General features: G+C 44.7%; 1 protein-coding gene across 2 annotated transcripts in view; it reads left to right on the top strand.

The window, feature by feature from the left end:
- Positions 1–22,431, top strand: part of b3galt1b (UDP-Gal:betaGlcNAc beta 1,3-galactosyltransferase, polypeptide 1b) — a 37,602-nt gene that overhangs the window by 12,559 nt on the left and 2,612 nt on the right. The window lies entirely within an intron of this gene.

The following is a 22,431-nucleotide window of genomic DNA, read 5'->3' as shown; positions in this document are numbered from 1 at the left end:
CTCCTGTGTGATTTGGGGTCCTGGAGTCGAAGGTTTCAAGGCTTGCTGCAGATAAAGGAGCCACTAATGGTCTTAGTTGCCAAGGCGATGGATAACAAGGTGCCGGGATCATCTTTGAGTAAAAACGTGTCTTGATCTTGATCTTTCACATCTCATTCAATGAATAGAAATGAATGTATTAATTGGTATAGAATTCAAATATCCATATTTACAGTACGGGGCAATAGTCGTAGAAACCCAAGATTTTTCACGAGTATTGTCTCGAATATTTAGTATTTTAATTAAATTAATTTCTTAAAGCATTTCTGCTTAAGTTTTATTTTCTTTATTGTTTTTGTTGCTACGACTTTTGAACAGTACTGTACTTTGCTTTCTTAGAGCAGTGCTATATGTTCTGTGGTGTCAGTCAGTGTTTAAAGCAACACTAAACGTGGCTTAAATGATTCACATTTAAATTCTTAAAGAAACTGTCAACTTCTCTCAGCTTAAGCCTCCCTGTCCAGCTGGACTTGGCGGGGGTGTGAGAGAGATTGGCCGCTGTCAGATGATTAGAAGAAGGCCACTCTTCCTGCCAGCAATCCTCCCACTGCGTTCCATCACTTAAATCACTTCTTAGTGCTGGAAACATGAATGTGAAATGTGTCTTTGCCTGCCATAGAAGGTGGGTCCAGGAGTCCTTTTAGGAATATTAACAATGAAGAGATGCACTTGGTGCTTTGATCAGAGTGGTAGGCCTTATGCTCACGAGTGGCCGGCTTCTGTTTTTTTGAGCTCGAAATCTTGTATTTGTCTACGAAACCATTATCATTTCCTTGGGAAGGCAGTAGACTAACAGCAGGCTACTAGTTGTTGTGAGAACACCACAGACACAAACATTATTTTCATCTTCATTTTACTGGATAAACCCAGATGTTGTCCGACTGGATCACAAAAACACTGATACTCAACACTTAATCACCTGCAAGCTTCCTGTGTGTGTGTGTGTGTGTGTGTGTCACAGGCCACCTCATATAGCCTGTTTGATTGCTACTGGGCTGGTGGGGATTTTTCCATTTCCAACCCCATCGGCAGCTTTAACAAGGCTAAAGAGTGCTGTGATTGAGCTCCATCTACAGAGGCCTGGTGGTGTTCTGTTGCCTGGCCAGAGTGTGCAACATTGGGATCCTCTGTGAGGCCTCCTGGCCTCATATTGAGGAGCCCGTACTGGTGAGGTCCATAGTCCCCCCCACACACACACACACACACACACACCACCCCTGCCACCCCACGATCTCCACCTCGCTCACCCCACTTCTCAGACACAATGATTGTGAGGGCTGTGTGCTCAGACCAGAGCCCTCTCTGACTCCTTCGTAAAGCCTCCCCATAGACCCGGCCTGTCCTTGATGAGAAGCCGTGGAAACGTTCAGCTGACAGAGTCCTGTGTATATCTATCTGTCTGAGTCCCTCTGGATGGATGGATGGATGGATCAGAGAGAGCGGCCGCAGTCTGAGAGATCTTTGCCTGGGCGGATTTGACCTCAAGAGAATGCACTCACTGCACTCACGGTCTCCATCGCAGCATCAACAATATTAGTCGTAATCCCTCTTACTTTTACATTATTGTGGCGTTCTGTTTAATGGCATTTTACTTACATTTCCATTTATGAGCAGTCATTTCATTTTCTTAGTACTTGGGGTGGGGTGGGGAGGGAGGTCTGGGGGGGGGGTGGTTTCTCATTGACCTCCTGTGAAAACATTGAACAGAAACATGCAGGCCTTGGTTGATTGTGGCATCTTGATTTGGGCGACCCCTTTGCATGCTCTGTAGGCAGTGATTAAGGGAAGCTTAGTCCCAATTGGATCCAGCTTAGAATCGCATGTCAGTCTCTGACATAAGTGAGGACAGTAAATATGATGAATATCCTGCAGTAATCACTCTGCAGTTCCATTTCAGTAGTCACTGACTGTCAGCATCAATTAATATCTGCATAATAAGTCATCATTTCGGCAAAGTTAAATACAGAAATGTGCTCCCATGCAATCGCACATGCCGAGTTGGATAATAACGTAATTTAAAGTAAATGTCTCACAATTATTGTGACAATTACAATCAAACAGTCTTTGGTCCAAACATGCAGTTCTTTTTTCTAAAAGGTTCTGGCTTGTAAAAATGTATTTGCAAATCCAGGTTCATGATAAACTGTGCACACCTCCCAGGTATTGTGACGGTGTGTCTCACCTCGGGTGAGTCGCGTGTTGAAAATGATATTGTTGATGAGTGTATTAGTAGACGCCAACATTGACAGCTCAATCAGAATTCCATTTCATTTGCTTGAGTGTTTTTGTCAACTGCATTGAAAAGATAATAGGCACCATTACAGGAAAGTGGATTTGATGTGAATATTCTTTGTTAGTCATTCTATCTAATGTTAGGTCTGTTGGCTGTGAAAACACAGCTTCATTAGAGTATAATATTGCATGTGACCTTTTCAGTGAGGAGATCGTAAATGTTAATATTCCACTGTAGCATATGCCTCCATAAGTTGGCATTTTACATAGGTCAAAAATATATATATTATGACGTTGTCAACTGTACATTTCTTGGCAGTAAAACCAAATTACATCAAATACTAGGCCATGTTCTGAAATAAGAGGCAAACAAGTTGTCAGTATCAGAGAAGATTGCATCATCTGATGAATTAAACTAAATGAAACCAAATGCCCCAAAAGCAGGACATTTAAACAGTTGTGGTGAGTGGTGAGGTCTTTAGCATTGCAAAAGAGTGCTTTCAATGTAACAAGGTAATTAGGTTGCTGAACCAGTGTTGATTTAAAATGCATTTTTAATGAAGGAACAACAGGCATTCAACAGACCTGGTCCAATTCTACACAATTAAGGTTTCTTATCCTAACATATTAATTCATATTTCTACGGAGCAAACTATTAACATTTGTCACAGATAGTCTTTGAGATAATTAAAGTCCTTTTTTACACCAAAAAGGTATTCCTATTTGCTGATATGTGCTGTGTTTATAGTGCAGTGGACTTTCGCTACTTATTAAACACAAAGGTTCTTTAGAATTGACCAGTTTTATGAATTAAAAGATATTGCATTGACTTTCATTCCTGAAAGGAAAAATACCATCTTCAATTCTTGGGTCGTCTGAGGAGCCCCAGACCGTGGGGGAATGAACGTTTAGCTTGATAAGACCATGGAGTCTTTCATGCATAAGAATTTTACCTCAGGAGCATCAATGAGTTTAATAAGTACCCAACATAATTTCAAAGTCATTTTAGCTTGTGGTGTGTTATGAAGAGGACTAAAAGTAACAGTTTTGCTTGAATCCAGTAGCCAAAACTGCATCTAAATACTTCTCCACAAGCATGCACATTTCAGGTAAGCACTGCACTCAGAGGATACACAATGAAATTATTTTATCGGTTTTGTGGCTATTGGTTGGTATCTTTGTCTCTGTAAGGCCTCGTGTGGAAAGTGGTTCTCCTCCCCTCAAGCCCCAATAAACCTCTGCTACGCACCCATCTGAGATTCATAATTTAATTACCTAATGCAACCCAGCTGACACTGGGTTTAGTTAATCAATAAACAATAACAGATCAATTTGGCCTGAATTATTGAGGGAAATCAGGGCAGATCCACTTCTCTCGTCAGCCTGCTGGGTAGTCCACGAGACTAGTGAACAAAGCTTTGTCCTTCCTTTAACACTGCAAGAATCACTGTGGTTCAAGAATTAATCAGTGGGATTTACTGCTTTGAATGAAGTCAGGCTGGACTTCCCTAAAGTCGGGCTGTGCTTAGAAGCCACTTTTGCAGAGTCACTGCCCCAGAAGTTTAAGATTTCATTAAACAGGTTCTGAGGAAAATACAGACGACAGCGTTTTATGACCATCAGTTGAATGTTAAATAATGCAGAAAACGCCGGTTCCCTGAGCCACAGTTCCTCTAGAGTATCTCAAGGTCTGAAGGACTTCAGTTATCTTAGAGGTTACTGAGGACGGGATTGCTAATGTAGGAACTAATGTAGAAGAAATTCTACTCATATTACTATATTACAGTAAGGGGAAATTGCTCTCTACTTTAAAATGGAAGGCAAATAGACAACCTGTTCAAACTGAACCCTTTAAATAAATTTTCAGAGAAACCTCTTTCGGTGTACTACATTTACATTTATACATTTAGCAGACGCTTTTATCCAAAGCGACTTCCAAGAGAGAGCTTTACAGAGTGCATAGGTCACTGATAATAACAACAAGATAGCCCCAAGCATTGCGGGCAGCCAAAACATGAAGTACACATTGTGAACAACCAATAAATAAGTGCCAAAGTGTACTTTCGTTGCTTTGTATTGGTCTTGTGAACCCTTTTTGTTTTGAATGTGTTCATACAGTTAATGGCTCCGGAAGACCAGCATGACGACCTCTCAAACTGCCAGAGTTATATTTTTGGATCAGTGAATGTTGTATGAATCATTTTTTATTGTGGACAGAAAGGATGAACTTACTTCACCAGGAGGTCAAGCACATTATGGACTTGATGGTGTATTTAATGGGTAGTTGTTTTGTCATTGGGATGACGCTGCTCATTTCCTATCCATGTGAAAATGTGATGAACATTTGTCTATTTTTGAAATCCCCATCTACTGCTACATGAAGGTCAAATCTATTCATACAGTGGCAAAAGGTCAAGGTGGCACAAGGGCAAACGTTCATATCCCCAGTGTTACTTGCACCTATAACGTCTAATCTTCATCCCTGTTGGGATACAAGGTTAAAACAAACAGCTGTGATGTTAGTCAACGGTCAACTCCATTGCAGGTGTTAATGTCTGTCCAGAGAGCCATACAAGTCAGCTCGTGCTACAGGGTGTCAGATGACGTAAGGCTCATCGTACCTGGGATCACTGCTGCCTCAGCGGAGGGCACTTTCCATGATCTGCTCCGGCTGGAGTTTAATACGCAACCTGCTCCCCCTGCGTTCAAGAGCCTGGTGGGGATGATTACTGCAGACCGAACAAACAACAGTGACTGAGGGCGATATAACACAGACACTTACAGAGGTACTCGTTGGAGCAGAAAGATCCTAAACTATGTCAAGATGATGCCTGATAGAATGAAAGACCAGTGCGGTATCCTAAATCTCCCAGATCTGTTCAGGTTTGTCGAGCATCACCGAGACGGTCTCTTCATGTTTTCACAGACGGCACGGAAAAGGCTGATCTTTGATCACAGAGATCTGGATGCAGCATTTAGCTTGTCCTCCTTCACTCTCCTTCACATTTGTCATCCCAGTCCAGACGTCCATTAGAGAGAATGCCATTAGGCCATAACAAGTTCTCTTTCTCTCAGAAGCTAAGAGCATAAACCACTCCTCTGTTGTGCCACGGAGGATAAAGGTAGTATTGATTTTACAGTAACATTGCGGCTTGCAGTGTTGCACAGTGAAGGGAGTGGATGGTTTTCAAATGATCACTACAAAAATACCCAAGTCAGTTCTCGTGGCAATCTTGGCCCGATCAGTGCGTGTTCCTGAAGGAGCTTGAATGTAGGAGAGGACTGTGTTTATTCTCCTTCCCTCGGGCCTTGCTTTGTTACATGGCCTAAATGTTGGAGGATCTCACTGCAATTCTGGAGTAGTTATCCTGGCACTGTTAGTGTGCCATCTGCTTATGAAGTGGAAATGTATCAGTCAAGACCAGAGTAAGAGAACGATTAGCATGGTGGGTGTATGTCTTTCAACTTCCAGTTCTGGCCATCGCGTTACTTTACACATTTGGGTAATAGCGTATTGTAATTTATGCATGCGTTCATATACTCAACCATCTCAAAGGGACTGAAGATGTGTCCAACTCTCTGGGTTGGTATAAATTATAGACGAATATACAGAATGTGGCTGTAAATGTTCCAGAGTGGATAGAGTTCAAGCCGTCTGATTACGGCTCACAGCACCTCATTTGGAAGGTGTCACCTGTTAGGATGTGCCACCCAGCACTTTCCAGAGCTGTCCAGACTGCGCTGGATCTCTTTACACCTTCCAACACTGAGATCCCCTGAGCTACCGACTCCACCTCCTCCCCTCTCCTCCTCCTCCTCCACCACCTCATCCTCCCCCTCCCTCTCCTCCACCCCCGCCCCTCCTCCTATCCACCATGAAGCCTCTCCTGCTCTCTAAAATAGCTGTGCCTGGTCCCTGCTCGACACACACACACATGCACACACTGTTTGCCTGCTGATCCATTACCACCCTGACTTTCTGCACACTGTACTCGCCTAACTCGCAAAAAAACATTTCTTCCTAAATCAGTACAAAATTGTGAAAATAATTTGTCTTTCTAAAGTATCTGAGCTATTCTTTTGATATAATGAGCAATGTACAATAATTTAACCTAACAAATAATATAAAAAATAAAAATAATCCTAGAGAGAAAACCGTTGAGGGAATCGGGGGAATCGGGCTCCATCTTCAGAGGCTGATGATTAATGAAGACGAGCGCTCTGCAGGTGACAGACTGACTCATGGTGGCCCGCTGTAATTGTGTTTGCCTCACAGCTTTGACTTGACTCATAAATTATTAAAGGGACACAGTACGCAGGAAGTGGTTGTGGGAAAAGAAAGCAGGTTTTACCTCACGGGATTGGATGAGGGAGGAGGCTGTTTCTTTGGTCCTGTCTTTGAACCTCCCAACATATTGAACGTGAATACATATTTCATCACTGCACTTTGAGGGCAGGGAGAGAGAGGGGATGGAGATGGCAGTACACAGTCCATGTAGCTCTGCCTTTGAGGTGTTTGGCATTAATAAGAATGTCATAAAAGAGCCATGAACTACTGAGGCAAGAGACACTGAATAATCTGTGTACAACAAACTGATGAATTACATTCAGAGTGCTTCATTACGTGTAAACATGTCTAGTGAAAAGACGCTATTGAAATCCTTGTATTTTATTCCACTCTTCTGGGAAATACTTCAAGTCCCCGTTGCCCTTTTTGTTGTATTCTAGGTTAATTCAACAGTCTGTTTTCAGGGGATAGGCTGCTGTTTATAAACCTTGAAATAAACCTTCCAAACATCACTTTTCATTGCATATGTTCACACTGGATGTCATGTTTGAGTCTACGAACGCCAGTGGACCTTTACAGACGACGGTCGTGTGGGAAACCTGTCTGTCATCACAGTGTTCCAAGGAACATGTCACTCTTGCTTCCTTATGTAGTCTCCGGAACAGAGATTAAAGCCTTTGTTTTCGGTTGCAGTTTGATGACATTTCTTTTGCCAAGTGGGAGTGAGGGAGGATGTGCATCCAGACAAAGGCTGACAGGGAGGCCGCAAACTGTCAGATAATGAGACATTTTCCTGCATAATGAGGTGTCAGAAGGGGGGGGCTTCATCAGAGCTAACCCGTGACAGCGTCACAGCCAGGACACAACCCCACCCTCCTGTTTACACTGACTCGGGCCCCCGGATGAAGACTCGGCGAGGGGCCGATCTTGAAAGACTCTTAACGGTGTGGGGAGGTAATGGAACCTAAATTGCTTCCTTTCGCCATCAGCAGGTCTCGCATGTCACACGTGCTTTGTGGGTTCGTCGGCGTGGGAGATCATAAACGTCACATTAGAAACCCCCCCGCTAACCTCCGAATGAGCGGCTTCAGTTGACTAATGCATGTGGAATCAATAGTCCTGGTGCTTTGATCTGGGTCAACACTGGGTCAGTGAGATTTAAGGACCTCCAGCTAAATTGGGAACGTTTGCCCTTTTCCATTGAGAGTGAATCGTATCGGCTTCAAAGACAGCTTCTTAAGGTTTAACGTATTCCAAGTATACTATAGTAAGTATAGCATGGCTGCCAGTGTCATCGCACTGTACCACTCATTATAAATCCATTATCACTTCCAGGACTGGCCTCGGGGCTAAGCTACTGTCTCCTGTACGTCCAGACTACTGATGTTGTGCCCTGAGGTGGAGTTCTGCTGTACAGCAGCCAGGCTCTGAGAGCTTGTGTCCGGCGTGTCCAGTGTTGTGCAGGCCATCTGGCCAGATCCCACCCAAACCATGACAGCAGCTGCGTGGAGGAGGATCGTCCTGGACCTGCGCCATCATGGGAGAATCTAGCCCTCAGTCAAAGCCTCACTCTCTCAAGCTGAGACCATATGGTTAGAAGAGTATCTTCTTAAGAATTAGGTCAAGTGAAATGCAATTGTTTCATGTTCTAGATTTAGTGATGGTTCGTTGCACGAACACAAAGCTTTATCAACCTCTCAATGTATTGATGACACCGAGCTGACTCCTTGGGTCTATCTCCTTTGTCAAATATGTTTCATCTACTCACAGCTTCCACTCTGGGAGTTTCTTAGAAGATATTCTGGTGGCAGAAGAAGCTAGCCCAAGGTTTTCAACCGACACCTGAAATCATCCTGCAAAGGAAGTGTCGATTCACAAATCATTCGTTTGATTAAGTGGTGGCTTCATCTTATCCTACTTGTCGTTTTTATAATGAATTAAGTTCCGGTTTCACCTCTATAGTATTCTCTTTGGTGATGCTAATGTGAGAAACACAGTAAAACAAGACCACAACTCTTAATTAAAAGTTCAGTCTATCATTCCTGAGAGATCCTGCTTCTGAGAACATCCTCTTCAGAGTAACAAGCCTTGCTGTCTTTCATCTCCCAAGAAGGCCCTGATAATTCAGTTCTGTTCACCTGCTTTGGGATGGGGTTTTTTTTCCACAAGGCTATGATTTTCTTCATCTCTAAAAGAGAAAAACAATTTCATTAGTCATTCATTTAATGCTAATTCGTTTGATTGATCTTCAGTGTATGGGACCAACAAAACTAGAGTTCTCCGTTTCCAGTGAGATGTTGGTTCATGGAAACAATATCTTACATTTGTTCTATTAAATCCAGACTTGTTGAGAGGCAAGCAAACAGTATCAGCTGGTCTCCCCCCCCCCCCCATGTTTCAATCATGGGCCCAGTGTTTGAGGTGTAGAGTTGTAAAAGCTCTTACTGTTGTGGAGACTATGTTCTCTGGTCAGTAAGGCTTAGAAGCCACTGTGGTGCATCTCATTAAAATGCCGGAGATGATGTACAGATTCAAAGTTGTTGTTTTTTATTGTAAAGTTGAGAGAAATGGTGTTGGTTATATTTGCCTTTATGGGTTCTGCGTGTGTGTGTGTGTGTCTGTGCCTGTGTGTGCCTGTGTGTATATGTGGTTCTGTAAAGAAACAGCATACAACGGATGATTAGCATAATACAATAATAGGCATTTGAACATATATTGCTAGTGAATACCTCACATCAATAATAGCCATATTATTATAACATTATTGTAACAACGTTAATGCAGTGACACTACTGTCTATACTGTCTGTTGTTCCACGTAGAAATATCAGCCGCTAAACAGCGCAAGTAAACATGTCGTTTGCTGGCTAACAACGATTACATAGCCTTACGGTAACCACCACTTCGGCATCAGAAAACACATTTAACTGCTACAATACCGTATCTAACAAACACAGACTCATAATGACATAACTAGACATAACAAGAAGCATCAGAAATACTTACATGTATATGAACGCACACAATACAACATTATTCTATTCTCCTCAATAAACTAATGTCCGCACCAGAAACAAGGCAGTCCACTACTCCCGCCTCTGGGTATCGTCAGCGCGAGCATCCCCAAAAACTGCACTCCGATTGGCTGTGCCCGTAGAGCCATAAGGGGTGCATGCACTAACGGCATGACCCAACAGCAGCGAAAGGGCTGTTCACGTGTACAGTCTGAGGGGGCAAAACCATCAGTCCTTCGCAACACTTACTTTAAGATGTTCTTTTGAAATGGCTTTTATGATTTCAACGTGATTTGTGAACGATTATTCCTCACTTAAACTGATTTGAATCGTTGGCTCTTTGTGGTGAAGTGAAAGCACTGTTTTCACTCAGGGCGACTCTGTGTAGTCACCCGCTCAGAAATGGTCCATTTCATTTTTCAACATGATCGTGCCTCAAGGTAACAATGTTCATAAAAAGCGATTTAGGTTTTTTGACTCATTGATTAAAGTCATTAGGAGGAAGGCGCAAGCCGCGAGGCAGTCAATGTGAGCTATAACCCTTTGTACGTTCTCAACTTGGACCAGGGCTAAGAGAGTTCCCAAAACCGCATTAACATAAGCTGATAAAAGGAAGTAAAGGACAAAAAAAAACGATTTTGCGATCACTGTACTTAGCACTGTTAAGGTTTCACCTTTCAGCTTGACAAAACAGTCCCTCTGTCACAAGAGTCTTTTATCATGAAACACGAGTAGTGCTCAGCCGTTAAAGTGCATTTTTTAGCCACATAGAATGTGGTTTGGTGATTCTGTTTCTTTAGCTTTTAAAACCACATCACTGGAAAATTATAGATAATTTGATAACAGCTTTAATTTACCGCTGAGATGATCGTTGGCTGCAGAGACAGAACCGGGACTCCCTGTGCTTCTGCTCACTATGAAAGCAGAGTTGCACAACTCCCAACATCAACACCTTGCTGTGATAATGCAGGCACTTCTGCTGGTTCTGTCCATACATATTGCCCAATAAGCTAAGGCAGTTACAGAATGTGTTTGGACATGCAACATATGCTTTCCAACAGATAGAAAATACACCTTTGATGTTTCCACATTTTGGACAGTTTATTCCCTGACGTCTTGGTATGTTAATCCACGTTGTGTTAAATGTTTAAACATTATATTCAAACGTGCCAGTTTGGTCACAGTTTATCGGTAGATGAAACTAAAACGGGCTCTGCCGTGGTTGCCGTGCACATCCGCACGGAAACGGAGCGTTTCCCGCTCCTCCGGGGCCGACGCAGGCCCAGATTACTGGAGTGTTCTTTACACTTCTGTCCTGATTGGATCCTGAGCTCTTTTCCGCTGCCCGGCAGCAGTGCGGTGATGAGAAACACGGCCTAATGGTTTTGCGTAGAGACCAATCAGGGTGCAGGCCATCTGCTGTCCAACTCTAATGACTACCTGCCCGCCGCTCTGGCATATTGGGCTGGATGGAAGTCTACAGGCTCTCGTTACGCACATCGTGGCTTGGCTCGTTTTAAAAACACTACCTGCTGTTGAAAGAATTGGTTGCAAATGATTAGAACTGTCTCATTTAAGCACACAAACACAGTGCTTCAATGCCAGGCTAACTGTAATCTCAGAACCGTCTCGCTAATGTGGATTCTTCTCTGAGACTGACAGTGAGAGGTATTATACCAGGACAGCCAATCACCTCAAAGGGTGCCGTGCTGGTGGAGCCATCGTTGTTTTAGTTCCAACTGTCTTCAGAAGGTATATGTTTGAAGCTCCAGCGAGGTTGGCTTTAGGCCCTGAACACTACGTTTGTGTGAGCAAGACGTGTCGCATGTGCTTTTCTTTGCCTTCCCAGGAAAGCAATATGCGTTAAATTGGGTTAATGTCACTCAAAGTCTGGCATTTGAGGACAGATTCTCATATAGCTGACATTTCCTAGAAGATGAGCATTTGCATAGTCATTTGATATAGTCTTTATTTTTTCATGTGTAAAGCTGAGATGTGTGTTATCTGTGTCAACACGATTCCGATCACCATGTTTTTGCAGCAACAGCCAGACAGTTGAGGCCTCTTGGGGTCCCGCTGTCTGTTACCACACCGTGCTGAATGCCTCTGTGATGTCTCTTACACCTGTCTGTTACCACACAGTGCTGAATGCCTCTGTGATGTCACAATTTCAGACTCATCCTCATCCTTTTAAAGGCAGCCATCTGTAATAGAATACCAATAATGGGTTTAGTTTCACTTTCGCACTACCGTCCCTGAAGCGAACAGAGCAATCAATGTAGAGGAAGCGAGCGGACCTGGAATCCTGTTCAATCCTCATCCGAAGGCTGTCACCTTCTGGCAGATGTCTTTTACGCCAATTACGTATCAAAGGAGAATTTATTGCGCTCATTTGTAACGGCATCTGCACTTGTTTGTGTAGGACGGGGATGTTTTGCTTGGCTAAGATAGTCTTGTTAGTCATGTCGGGTCGCTGTCATCATCCTCGTGGTGTTCGTACGCCACAGCACGGTACGGATACCGAGCCCTCTAAAACTTTCTTCACGGTACGTTCACCCACGAGGCGAGACTAACCACACTCGTTTGATAGAGTTCTGAAGCCGGGAATAATTTGTATGACTTTGCATATTTTAGGAAACAGCAATGTCACCTTAGTTAACTCTGTCGGCCTGCCCTTGGCTTGGGATAACTGCATTTTAAGAATCATTTGAAGAAGAATGTGCAAAGCCTCTTGGATAGTAAAACCTATTTGTATCATTATTCACATGTGAGCCATTCCATGGATTCCATTCCAGAAATGGCAATTGTAGAGAGATGGTAGAATTGAGCTCTATGAAGATGAACCAAAACCAGACAATAAGGTCTCAGAGAACCTTCACAAGGCTTGTAAGGAACAATAAACCCTATTAAAACCAGCCATCCCTGTCTATATTATACACCCTGTCATGATTATAAATACTTATTGAGGGGTCAGGATGATGTTACATTCTACTAAGTAGATGTTCTTTTAAGGCTTCTGTTGTTATCCAATTATAAGAGCTTGTTTTTCAAGCTGTGGCAAAATCTGAGCTATCACCAGTGTCGTGAGGATTGGATTTAGGATGTGCTCATTACCTCAGTCGTGCTTGGTGTCAATTCCAAACACATATTTGTTTATTTGTCAGAAGAAGTATTTCATCAACAGTGTAATGTAATGATAGTGTGGGGTACATGGAGTGCAGTACTCGCAGCATCATTATGTGAGGGTGGACCAGTGGCTGGAGGCACTGCTAATGATGACAAAGTTCCCTTTTCATTCCTCCTCTTCTGCAACAGTTTCCTGCAGTCAAGTGTCACAGGGACACTTAGGAGGGAGGGGAGGCCTCCTGGGGGGGGGGGGGGCTCCTGGGGGGGAGGGGGGGGCTCCTGGGGGGGAGGGGAGGCCTCCTGGGGGGAAGGCCTCCTGGAGGGCGGGGGGGGGGCTCCTGGGGGGGAGGGGAGGCCTCCTGGGGGGGAAGGCCTCCTGGAGGGGGGGGGGGCTCCTGGGGGGGAGGGGAGGCCTCCTGGGGGGGGGGGGGGGGGTCCTGGGGGGGAGGGGAGGCCTCCTGGGGGGGAAGGCCTCCTGGAGGGCGGGGGGGGCTCCTGGGGGGGAAGGCCTCCTGGAGGGGGGGGGTCCTGGGGGGGAGGGGAGGCCTCCTGGAGGGGAAGGCCTCCTGGAGGGGGGGGTCTCCTGGCGGGGGGAGGCCTCCTGGGGGTGTAGGCTCCTGGGGGGGGGAGGCCTCCTGGGGGTGTAGGCTCCTGGGGGGGGGAGGCTCATGGGGGTGTAGGCTCCTGGGGGGGGGAGGCCTCCTGGGGGTGTAGGCTCCTGGGGGGGGGAGGCCTCCTGGGGGTGTAGGCTCCTGGGGGGGGGAGGCTCATGGGGGTGTAGGCTCCTGGGGGGGGGAGGCTCATGGGAGGGGGGAGGTTCCTGGGGGGGGGGGGAGTCCTCCTGGGGGGGAAGGCCTCCTGGGGGGGGGGTCTCCTGGGGGGGAGGCCTCGACCCTGCTGCCAGGCCAACGCTACACACCATTACCATTCTGTACCTACGCACAGTGAACCCACGCTACAATGTGTGTCACAAACGCTCCCTTGGCTGGAGACACTTAAGGTCAAGCAGAAAGGGACAGAGGCTGGGGGATGTCAGCCAGACCCACACAACGCCAGGTGCATGTTGGAAGTTCTTTAGATGTCCGTGACTCGTCCTCTGCAGGCTGTCCGGGCTGTTTGGACTCTCAGGAGGCACTCTGCTCACGCCGGGTGCATCGGGGAGGGGGAGGGAGGGAGGGAGGGAGGGAGGGGGAGGAGGCCAGTGCTAGGCAGCAGCTGTTCTGGGAGCTGGAACGCCGGCGTTGTCAACAGGAGTACGGCCTCCTCGCGTCTCTGAGGGAGCTGTGTGGACTGCAGCTGGCTGGGGACAGATCTACTAGGGTGTGGAGAGCTGTGCACGGAGCCACTAGCACCGGGGGTCAGGAGGGGAGGGGTGGAGGAGAGGAGAGGAGGGGGTGGAGGAGAGGAGGGGAGGGGGTGGCTGGGGGGGTGGAAGAGAGGAGGAGGGGGTGGAGGAGAGGAGGAGGGGGTGGAGGAGAGGAGGAGGGGGTGGAGGAGAAGAGGAGGGGGTGGAGGAGAGGAGGAGGGGGTGGAGGAGAGGAGGAGGGGGTCCTCCTTCTAGAGCCATGGAGGCAGCGTCTCTGCTCCTCCCCTGGTGGGAGTCATTACTCCTCTGGTACCCCCCGCCGTCTCCCTCGGCAACCTAGGAGATGACTCTCATTGTTTCAGACGCAGCTAATGATTTATTTACAGCCTCGGCTGTGCCCAGGCTTAAAATTAGCAACAACAGCTTTCCCACCAAGTGGGTCTAGATAGGATCTCTCCTAGAAGGCTGCGTGTTCTGCCTGGTGTTGAGCTGAATAAGTCATGCTTAGGAGGGGGCTTGATAGCTTTAGTTACTGGTTCTACTTTGCAGTAGCATCAATCTGCTGCGTATGGTTGTCATGTGCCGGAGGGTTATTTAAGAGGATTATTGATAGTCGGTTGGCTTTTTGACGCCATCTGAAGATTAGCCATGCTTTTAGCATTCATCTTAGCAGAGTATTGATATTGCAAGTGCAAGGGCCAGATGAGGCTGTTGAGCAGTGAGCAGACAGGGCAGGGGGAGAGGGGCAGGAACCCAGATCCCAGTGATTGCTGTTTTCCAGGACCAAACTGTCCTTTGCTTCCATTTAAATTGATTTTATCCTCTTCAGAAATCATGATGAAATAAAGAGATAATAAATGTGTAATCATTTTGCAACCGAGGATTCTGAGTTGAGATCAAAAACGATTGGTCATACATTTCTATACTATATCTGGTATTGTGTTTTATAAGTTGTTAAAAATGTTCAAGGTTGCATAAGTGCTGACTGTTGTGATCAGACCATAATGGGCCCTCTGCCAGATGTCTCCTGCCTCTCCCCTCTCCCTCAGGTCAACATACGGTGTTTCCAAAGCATTCACAGGACTGATCCCTTCTCCTGCCCCACGAATGTGGTTCGCATTTCTGAACATGAAATCGTTCCCAAGTTGAGTACATACAAGGAGACGTGAAACCAGACAATCTCGTCCCTGGGTTAGACTAATTTACTGAAAGGGTTTTTAGTAAGCAAGGGAGGCGTTCAATTGAGTGCCAAGGTTTTAAAACGTTATTAACGCTCTCTCACAATGGATATTGCCTGTGAGGCCTTTATATTTTGTGTATGGAATAGTAATGTGACAAGGATGCCAATTTTTACGAGCTTGTTTATCTTTTCAAACTTTGTTTAATCAATCAAAAGTTTTAATTTAGCTCAATGTGTCTTTACTCCTTTAATTGCCCAATAGATTTTCCGATGTTGTTTGGCTCTCTGTAAAACCAGCTCACAATTTAAAACAAGCCGCAGGCTTGAAATATGTAAATGACTAGGTTTCCTTAATGTGTTAGAGTGTGCAAGATAAGTAGGCATTGTTGTTATTTTAAATGGGGATAGAGATCATTTGATTAATGAATTCATGTGTTTCTTGTCTGGGAGGAACAGACAGTAGGCAGGATAATCACAGTTTAACTGGCTATCGTGGTACTGACCTTGAAACGGTCAACTGTGGAATAGTAAGTTTGATTTAATTTCAGAGTGTCTTATATAATTTGCTCAGGGTACTGGAGAAGATCTTTACCTCATGGAGGTTATGGTGCTTAAAGTACATGAAGAATCTCAGAGGAAATTTCCAACATCTCCTAGATATTCATGGATGACTACATTATAGCGAACATCACTATCATCAAATATCAGAAAGGGCTGAAGTCTTCTGCATCCCCGGGGGGTTCCATCTCAAAGAGAGTTCCATCTTCGCCACATTTCAAAAGTTCCAATTGCAGCTCCAAAGCAGCAGATCCCCTCTCAGACGTCTGACGCCCCTAACCCATTGATCTCCCCAGAAACAGTCCTGCAGATCTCACACCCTCCGTTTAGGGCAGAGAGTTCATTGGCATTCAGTGATGAAACAGAGAGAGTAACAAGTTATAGAGATGTGGTTTTTTATATATCTCTTGCAGGGGGGTCTGCCATACTAGGTCTGCTTAGATTAATGACCCCAACCCTAACCCACAAGGAAGGGCTAAGTGTGTCCCACAGTACAACCTGTCTGTCCTGTCTGTCTCTATATACGTATGTTACTCTCTGTCCTGTCTGTCTCTATATACGTGTGTCACTCTCTGTCCTGTCTGTCTCTATATAGGTGTGTCACTCTCTGTCCTGTCTGTCTCTATATAGGTGTGTCACTCTCTGTCCTGTCTGTCTCTATATACGTGTGTCACTCTCTGTCCTGTCTGTCTCTATATAGGTGTGTCACTCTCTGTCCTGTCTGTCTCTATATACGTGTGTCACTCTCTGTCCTGTCTGTCTCTATATAGGTGTGTCACTCTCTGTCCTGTCTGTCTCTATATAGGTGTGTCACTCTCTGTCCTGTCTGTCTCTATATAGGTGTGTCACTCTCTGTCCTGTCTGTCTCTATATAGGTGTGTCACTCTCTGTCCTGTCTGTCTCTATATAGGTGTGTCACTCTCTGTCCTGTCTGTCTCTATATAGGTGTGTCACTCTCTGTCCTGTCTGTCTCTATATAGGTGTGCTACTCTCTGTCCTGTCTGTCTCTATATAGGTGTGTCACTCTCTGTCCTGTCTGTCTCTATATAGGTGTGCTACTCTCTCTGCAGCTGGAGAACATCAATGCTCAAACGAGTGTCTGGGAGACAGAGACAGAAAGCAGATTGAAAATGTACCACATGCTGCGCTTCCGCTTGTCGACTTCCATATCGTTTTCATCTCATCTCCTCTCCGCATGGCTTGTCTCTCCGGGTTTTTTCTGCTAGTTATGTCTCAATTATAAGTTACATTAGAAAAACAACGACTCAACAACAACGAAAACACATTGTGATTGTCGTCCTCGTTGTTTACACTACGCATTCTGAGAATAGCAGCTTATTAGACTCCAGTGTAACCTTTAGGAAAGCTTGTATGTGTCACTGAGCACAGAGGGTTTTATGTCTGTTTCCACTATAAAGGAATAGAGAAGAAGGGCCACAGTATCATGAAATGGGGGATAAAGGGGATACAGCTGACAGATGCTGTACAGCAGCTCTTGCAGACAGATCATTGTTCCTTGTTCACAGACACAGGTGGTTTGAAATCCTTCTATTGCGTTTACAATGACACTTGACTGTAACAACACTTTTGGTACTCACTTAAGGCAAAGAAGAAACTTTTGCTTTCAGTAAAAAAAAAATTATAGGAATATTGAACAAAAGAAAGAATGTCAAAGGAGGTTGGTGTTTCTCTGATAATGTGTCATTCAGTTCTATTTGTATCTTTGTTTGACATGTTCTTTGGGTACCATAGATGTCATCTCCTAGTTCTTTTGAGGTACAGCTCTGCAACACATCTAGAAAAAGACCGTCTCACAGAGGACAAAGAAAAGAACTCTGAACACGGAATAGAAATATCCCAAATGGTGTGAATGGTTTGGTATTGTACCAGATGTCATCAGAACACAATGTGAAAGGTCTGTCCATAGATCAGTAAAAGGCTGCTACTCAAGTGATTTCTGTGAGTGTCCAGAGCAGTGTGTCATAGCCTCTCACCAACCAGACCTCGTGCTCCGTGTTCACCCTGAACCTCTGCCCAGACACACAGGGGAACACTTACTCTATGTCACTTTTTGATGAATGGTTGTCTTTGTGTTATGGTCCCGATATAAGTTTGTCCACAGTCTTACAATAAATCATGATGAATGGAATGTCCTGTGGTGGCTTGGAATGATTATGTAAGTATTGTGTTAGGGTCCTTGGTGTGTCGAACAGGATGCCCGTCTACGCGTGCAGGGAAAGGAAGCTCAAGGAGTCCGTATCAAACTTTCTGGGTGACCTCAAAGTTACAGTTTCAGGAGTTCTAGGAGGAGAAACGGTATGAGTGTCTATCTAAACTGAGGGCACATTCTGTCGGCTGTGCCTCCATTTGTCAAGTCCCTTCTGTCAGTCAACGGACCTGGTGTGGTTACATCCTGTAGCGGACGACGTGATTGGCTCTCCCCGTGACATCCAGTATTATGGAGATGAATTGGAGTAATTGCCCAGCAAAGGTCTGGCTCTCTGCCCAGCGGAAGGGCTCTGGAGCTGCAGTCAAACAAGCCCACCTTCCGTGCTCTCATCCATGCACTCATCCATACGCAACATCCAGATACACGCTGGACGTTCAAACAAACCTGGAGGTTTTCCGCAGCATGTGCAGTACAAACAGGTTGATTTGTTAGGTCATATCTACCACTCTTCCTGCAGATCCAAAAGCATCTCTGATGACTCAGTGTTGATCAACTGAAATGTATGCTGCTCCTGTTCCTGCGAGGCCAAACTATGCCATCATCGATAGTCAATAGGGTTCTCAAGCTCAATATGAGCAATGTTTTTCTGCCACTTGTGCTTGATCAGCTTCAGACAGTGAAGAGGCGTAGGTACGTGCTGCGTTGTCAAGTGCTGTGGACCTGGAACACATGATTACACTGTTGGACTGTTAAAGGCGGTTTATTAGGGTCCGATCAGCCAACGTGATGGGAGCCGGTCTCTCTCTCCTGCACGTGCTCTCTCTCTCTATGTCTCTCTCTCCTGCACGTGCTCTCTCTCTCTATGTCTCTCTCTCCTGCACGTGCTCTCTCTCTCTATGTCTCTCTCTCAGCCTAATGCCCCTCCCGACCCCCTTTCAAGCTTGACTCACGCCTGTTTCCATGGCGACAAAAAGTTCCTGTCTCTCACTCAAGTTGTACAGAAAGAAAAACGTTTTAAACGCAAACGTTATAAAAATTGTTGTTGTCGAAACCCCTCTCGACTTGACTAATATTGTGCAAACACCATCTGTCATCTGAGAGTCAGGGATGGTGTGAACAGCATGGCAGTTGTCATGACTACATTTTCACCACCAAGGCCTTTTCCTTTGACCGGGGTGTTAAACAGGGATGGACTCTAAATGCCTTGCATATCTCAGCTGAAAATGCATTTGTCTTTTCTGCTGTCTGGAAGTGCATCTCAGCAACGTCTTAAGCAGCCAAATCTCCAGAACAGGAGGAGCTCATTAAGGGAACAATAAACTTACTGTTCCAAGAAATTGAGAAATAAGGTGCCATCTTCTGTCTGTGACAATAGGTTTGGGGATACATTTTGTGAAAGCATTTAGCTGGGGTTTAATGTAGCTGGTGATTCATTCGACCAAGCCTTAAAAATGCTAGGTTATAAAGGAAGAGTTTATATTTTATGAATTTCAGAGTAAATGTGCTGTCACATTATAAAGATTAGCCAGGTTTGACCTAATAACATTTGTGCTTATGTCAGGAGAGGACTGGAAGGAAAGGTATAGAGAAAGGCATAGAGATGTTGGATCTGGCTGGTGGATCTTGATCTTTAGCATTTATGTGTGCACACATGAGTATGAATGATGTGAAAATCTCATTTCATTTTCATGAGCCCTCTAAGCAACAACATTATGCCCTCTCTCTTTCACTGGTCGTCATACCTGTGATCAGGTATTCAGGAGCACACGGTTCTGTCTGTCTACACATTCCATGTTATTCTCCACTACGAAAAAAAGGTGATTTGCGACATTTTAGGTAGTCTTCTACTTATTAGGTTTTGACACAAACATTTCACCAGAACACTGTAACAGGTATCCCCCGTCTCAGTCATGCTAATTCAGTATCCATCAGAGGAGAAGATGGGCAATCTGTAGTACAAGAGATTCTTACATAACTCCGGAATATAGCGTGGGAGAGTTCCTCCACCTTCAACAGACTTCCTCCACCGAGAAATAAGACCTCGAGGACACATTGAGACACCGACTTAAGACCGTTGATTCGCCCCCTGGAAGTTTTATCCCTCCTAAAAAAATCACCACTAAAGAAAAAATACACTTTTTGGAATCAAAGAGCCGGATCCATTTTTTTCCCGCCCAGGTGGCAGAGAGGAGGAAGTCATGAGAAATGGAGGAGGAATAATGACAGTGTGATGATGGGTCGGGGAGAAACAGAATGGAATCACATGGAAAGAGTTTCATCCCTCACAGCAGTGGCAGGTCTTACAGTATCATGGATCTGTCATCTACCACAAAGCATCTTTCTATGACGCGTGTGTGATTCTGCCTTGAATCCAGTCTAATTAGTTGGTTGTGTCATTACGCGGATTTACAGGACAATACCTCAAGGCATGCTTCAACAGGACAGCACACGTGCAATGCTGCCAGTCTAATGGCTTGATTGGCTTATTATGCAGAATGAATGCTAAATTGTTGATGTTAGTATGCCACAGTCTGGGACTGTGGAAAATCTTGCAATATTCCTCCTGGTGGTGCAGTCATGGAGACTGAGACAGATGTTTATCAAAGATTAAGTCCATTTAATATGTCTGGTGGTGTTGCCTTGGAAAGTGATAGTGTGTTTTCAGAAATGTTATCAGAGCACAGCGTTTTCCCCAAAACACCCAAGAGTGGATTACCTGAATGAGAGGGACTCTTGGCTGTTCCTCAATCAAAAAAAACAGTATGTGATTTCACAACGTTGTTCAGGCATAGAACATTGGGCGTTGCTGTCACCAGATCATTGTCTGAGTGGGTATGACAAAATAATTGAAAAAGGAATTACGAGGGTACGAGCAAGCTAGTGAAGGACAAAAACCTCTCATATCCCCCAGACCACCTGCTCCAACACGGCTTCAGTCGGAGACCTAGCCCAGTGCCTCTGCCCCTCTCTGCTTCATGGCCCTGGGTGGCCCAGATGTATTGAAAAGTGGATGGGGGACGTTTATGTGGGGCTCAGTAATGACACTGTGACACCAGTGCATTTTTCTTCCACGTAGATGGGGCCATTTTCACCCTAGTCAGTGCTGGAGCTACTCACTGGAAGGTGGCCCCCCTCAACGCAGCATCACTCTGTCAACGAGAGCACTGACCATTTCTACTGTCCTTGTCTGTAATGGTACATTAGTCCAGCTAGTTCCACTAGTGGACTTATAGAGTATATCAATTTCTCGAAGATGACTGTTGGAGATTGCACATATAGACTTTTTCAAACATACTGTGGCAAACCGACATCCTTCTCTGTACTGTTGTATGCCATGATCTGCTGCGACTGCCTCGGCATTAAGGAGTTCCAGTGTGGACTTGGGCAGGTTTGCTTGTGGGCGTGAAGTCGAAGCATCACAGAAGTGTGTATTCTTTGGGCGGTGTGCCTGTTTACATAACAGTCATTGTAAAATGTCCTGTGACTAAGAAAAATGCATGTCCAGTTCAATGGTTTCCATTTGGCTCACTGCTTTGTTTGTGATTTCATATCCCAATATTTCATGGCTGAGTTTGTCTCTTCTTAAATATAACCTCCTGCTATCGATTGTATAACAAAACAGACCATTGTGGCACTGGCATTAAGTATGCAATGAGATCATTTTTAATGGCTAAAATCCATTCGGTTAATAAGATTGAAATTGGAAGTATGAGCAGAGGAGTCATATAAGTGTTTACTACCTTTGATCCATCATAACAGATTCAGAAAACAGAGAAGCTTGTTTACTGTGCCAGCAGCTGATCTGTATTGCAAGAAAAATACCCTTTATATATATATATATATATATTATAATAATATTTATGTCATAAATACTGAATACTGTAGGTCAGCGCTCTTACAATGAACATATGAATGTTTCTATATTCTGTATCAGTCAGTTGGAATGTAGATGAACACGGTTATCTCCTGAGCATGTGTGGTTTTCGGTTTCGTCTTGGTCTCATGACCGAACTTTGACCCCAGAAGTGCGTCAGAAGGATGTTGTGTGCCCGCTGGGTAGGGATGTTCATGTCAATGATGATACAGTAAATACTGAAACCAACCTAACCTGTCTGACAATCTGTGGTAAGAAAATGTGAAGCTGTTTCCTTAGTGTTGGTTCTTCAGGAGAAAAGGGGATTATTCTCAATGTACATTTTAAACAAATCCTAAAATGAAATGTCATAGTATAGTCATACATTCTAATGTTTCTAAAGTGAACTAAAACACATTTAAAACTTTGTTGGACAGTCTATTTCTGCAGCTGGCAACTTTTTATTCAAATGTCATGATAAATGTCACTGGGATTAAATAATCTCTCAAAGATATAGCTGTTGTCGAAAGCTGTTGGTTGGTGGATATCATCTAGTCTAGAAACACATGGCAGACTGGATATCATCTAGTCTAGAAACGCGGTAGACTGGTGAACATTTGCTGAATTGTGTTTTTGAGGATTGATGATGTACAATTTTTTGAGATG

The sequence above is a fragment of the Hypomesus transpacificus genome, chromosome 23 (assembly GCF_021917145.1).
Source record: "Hypomesus transpacificus isolate Combined female chromosome 23, fHypTra1, whole genome shotgun sequence".
Lineage (NCBI taxonomy): Eukaryota > Metazoa > Chordata > Actinopteri > Osmeriformes > Osmeridae > Hypomesus > Hypomesus transpacificus.
Note: the sequence above shows the minus strand (reverse complement) of the source record. Positions and strands in the feature narration are given on the sequence as shown.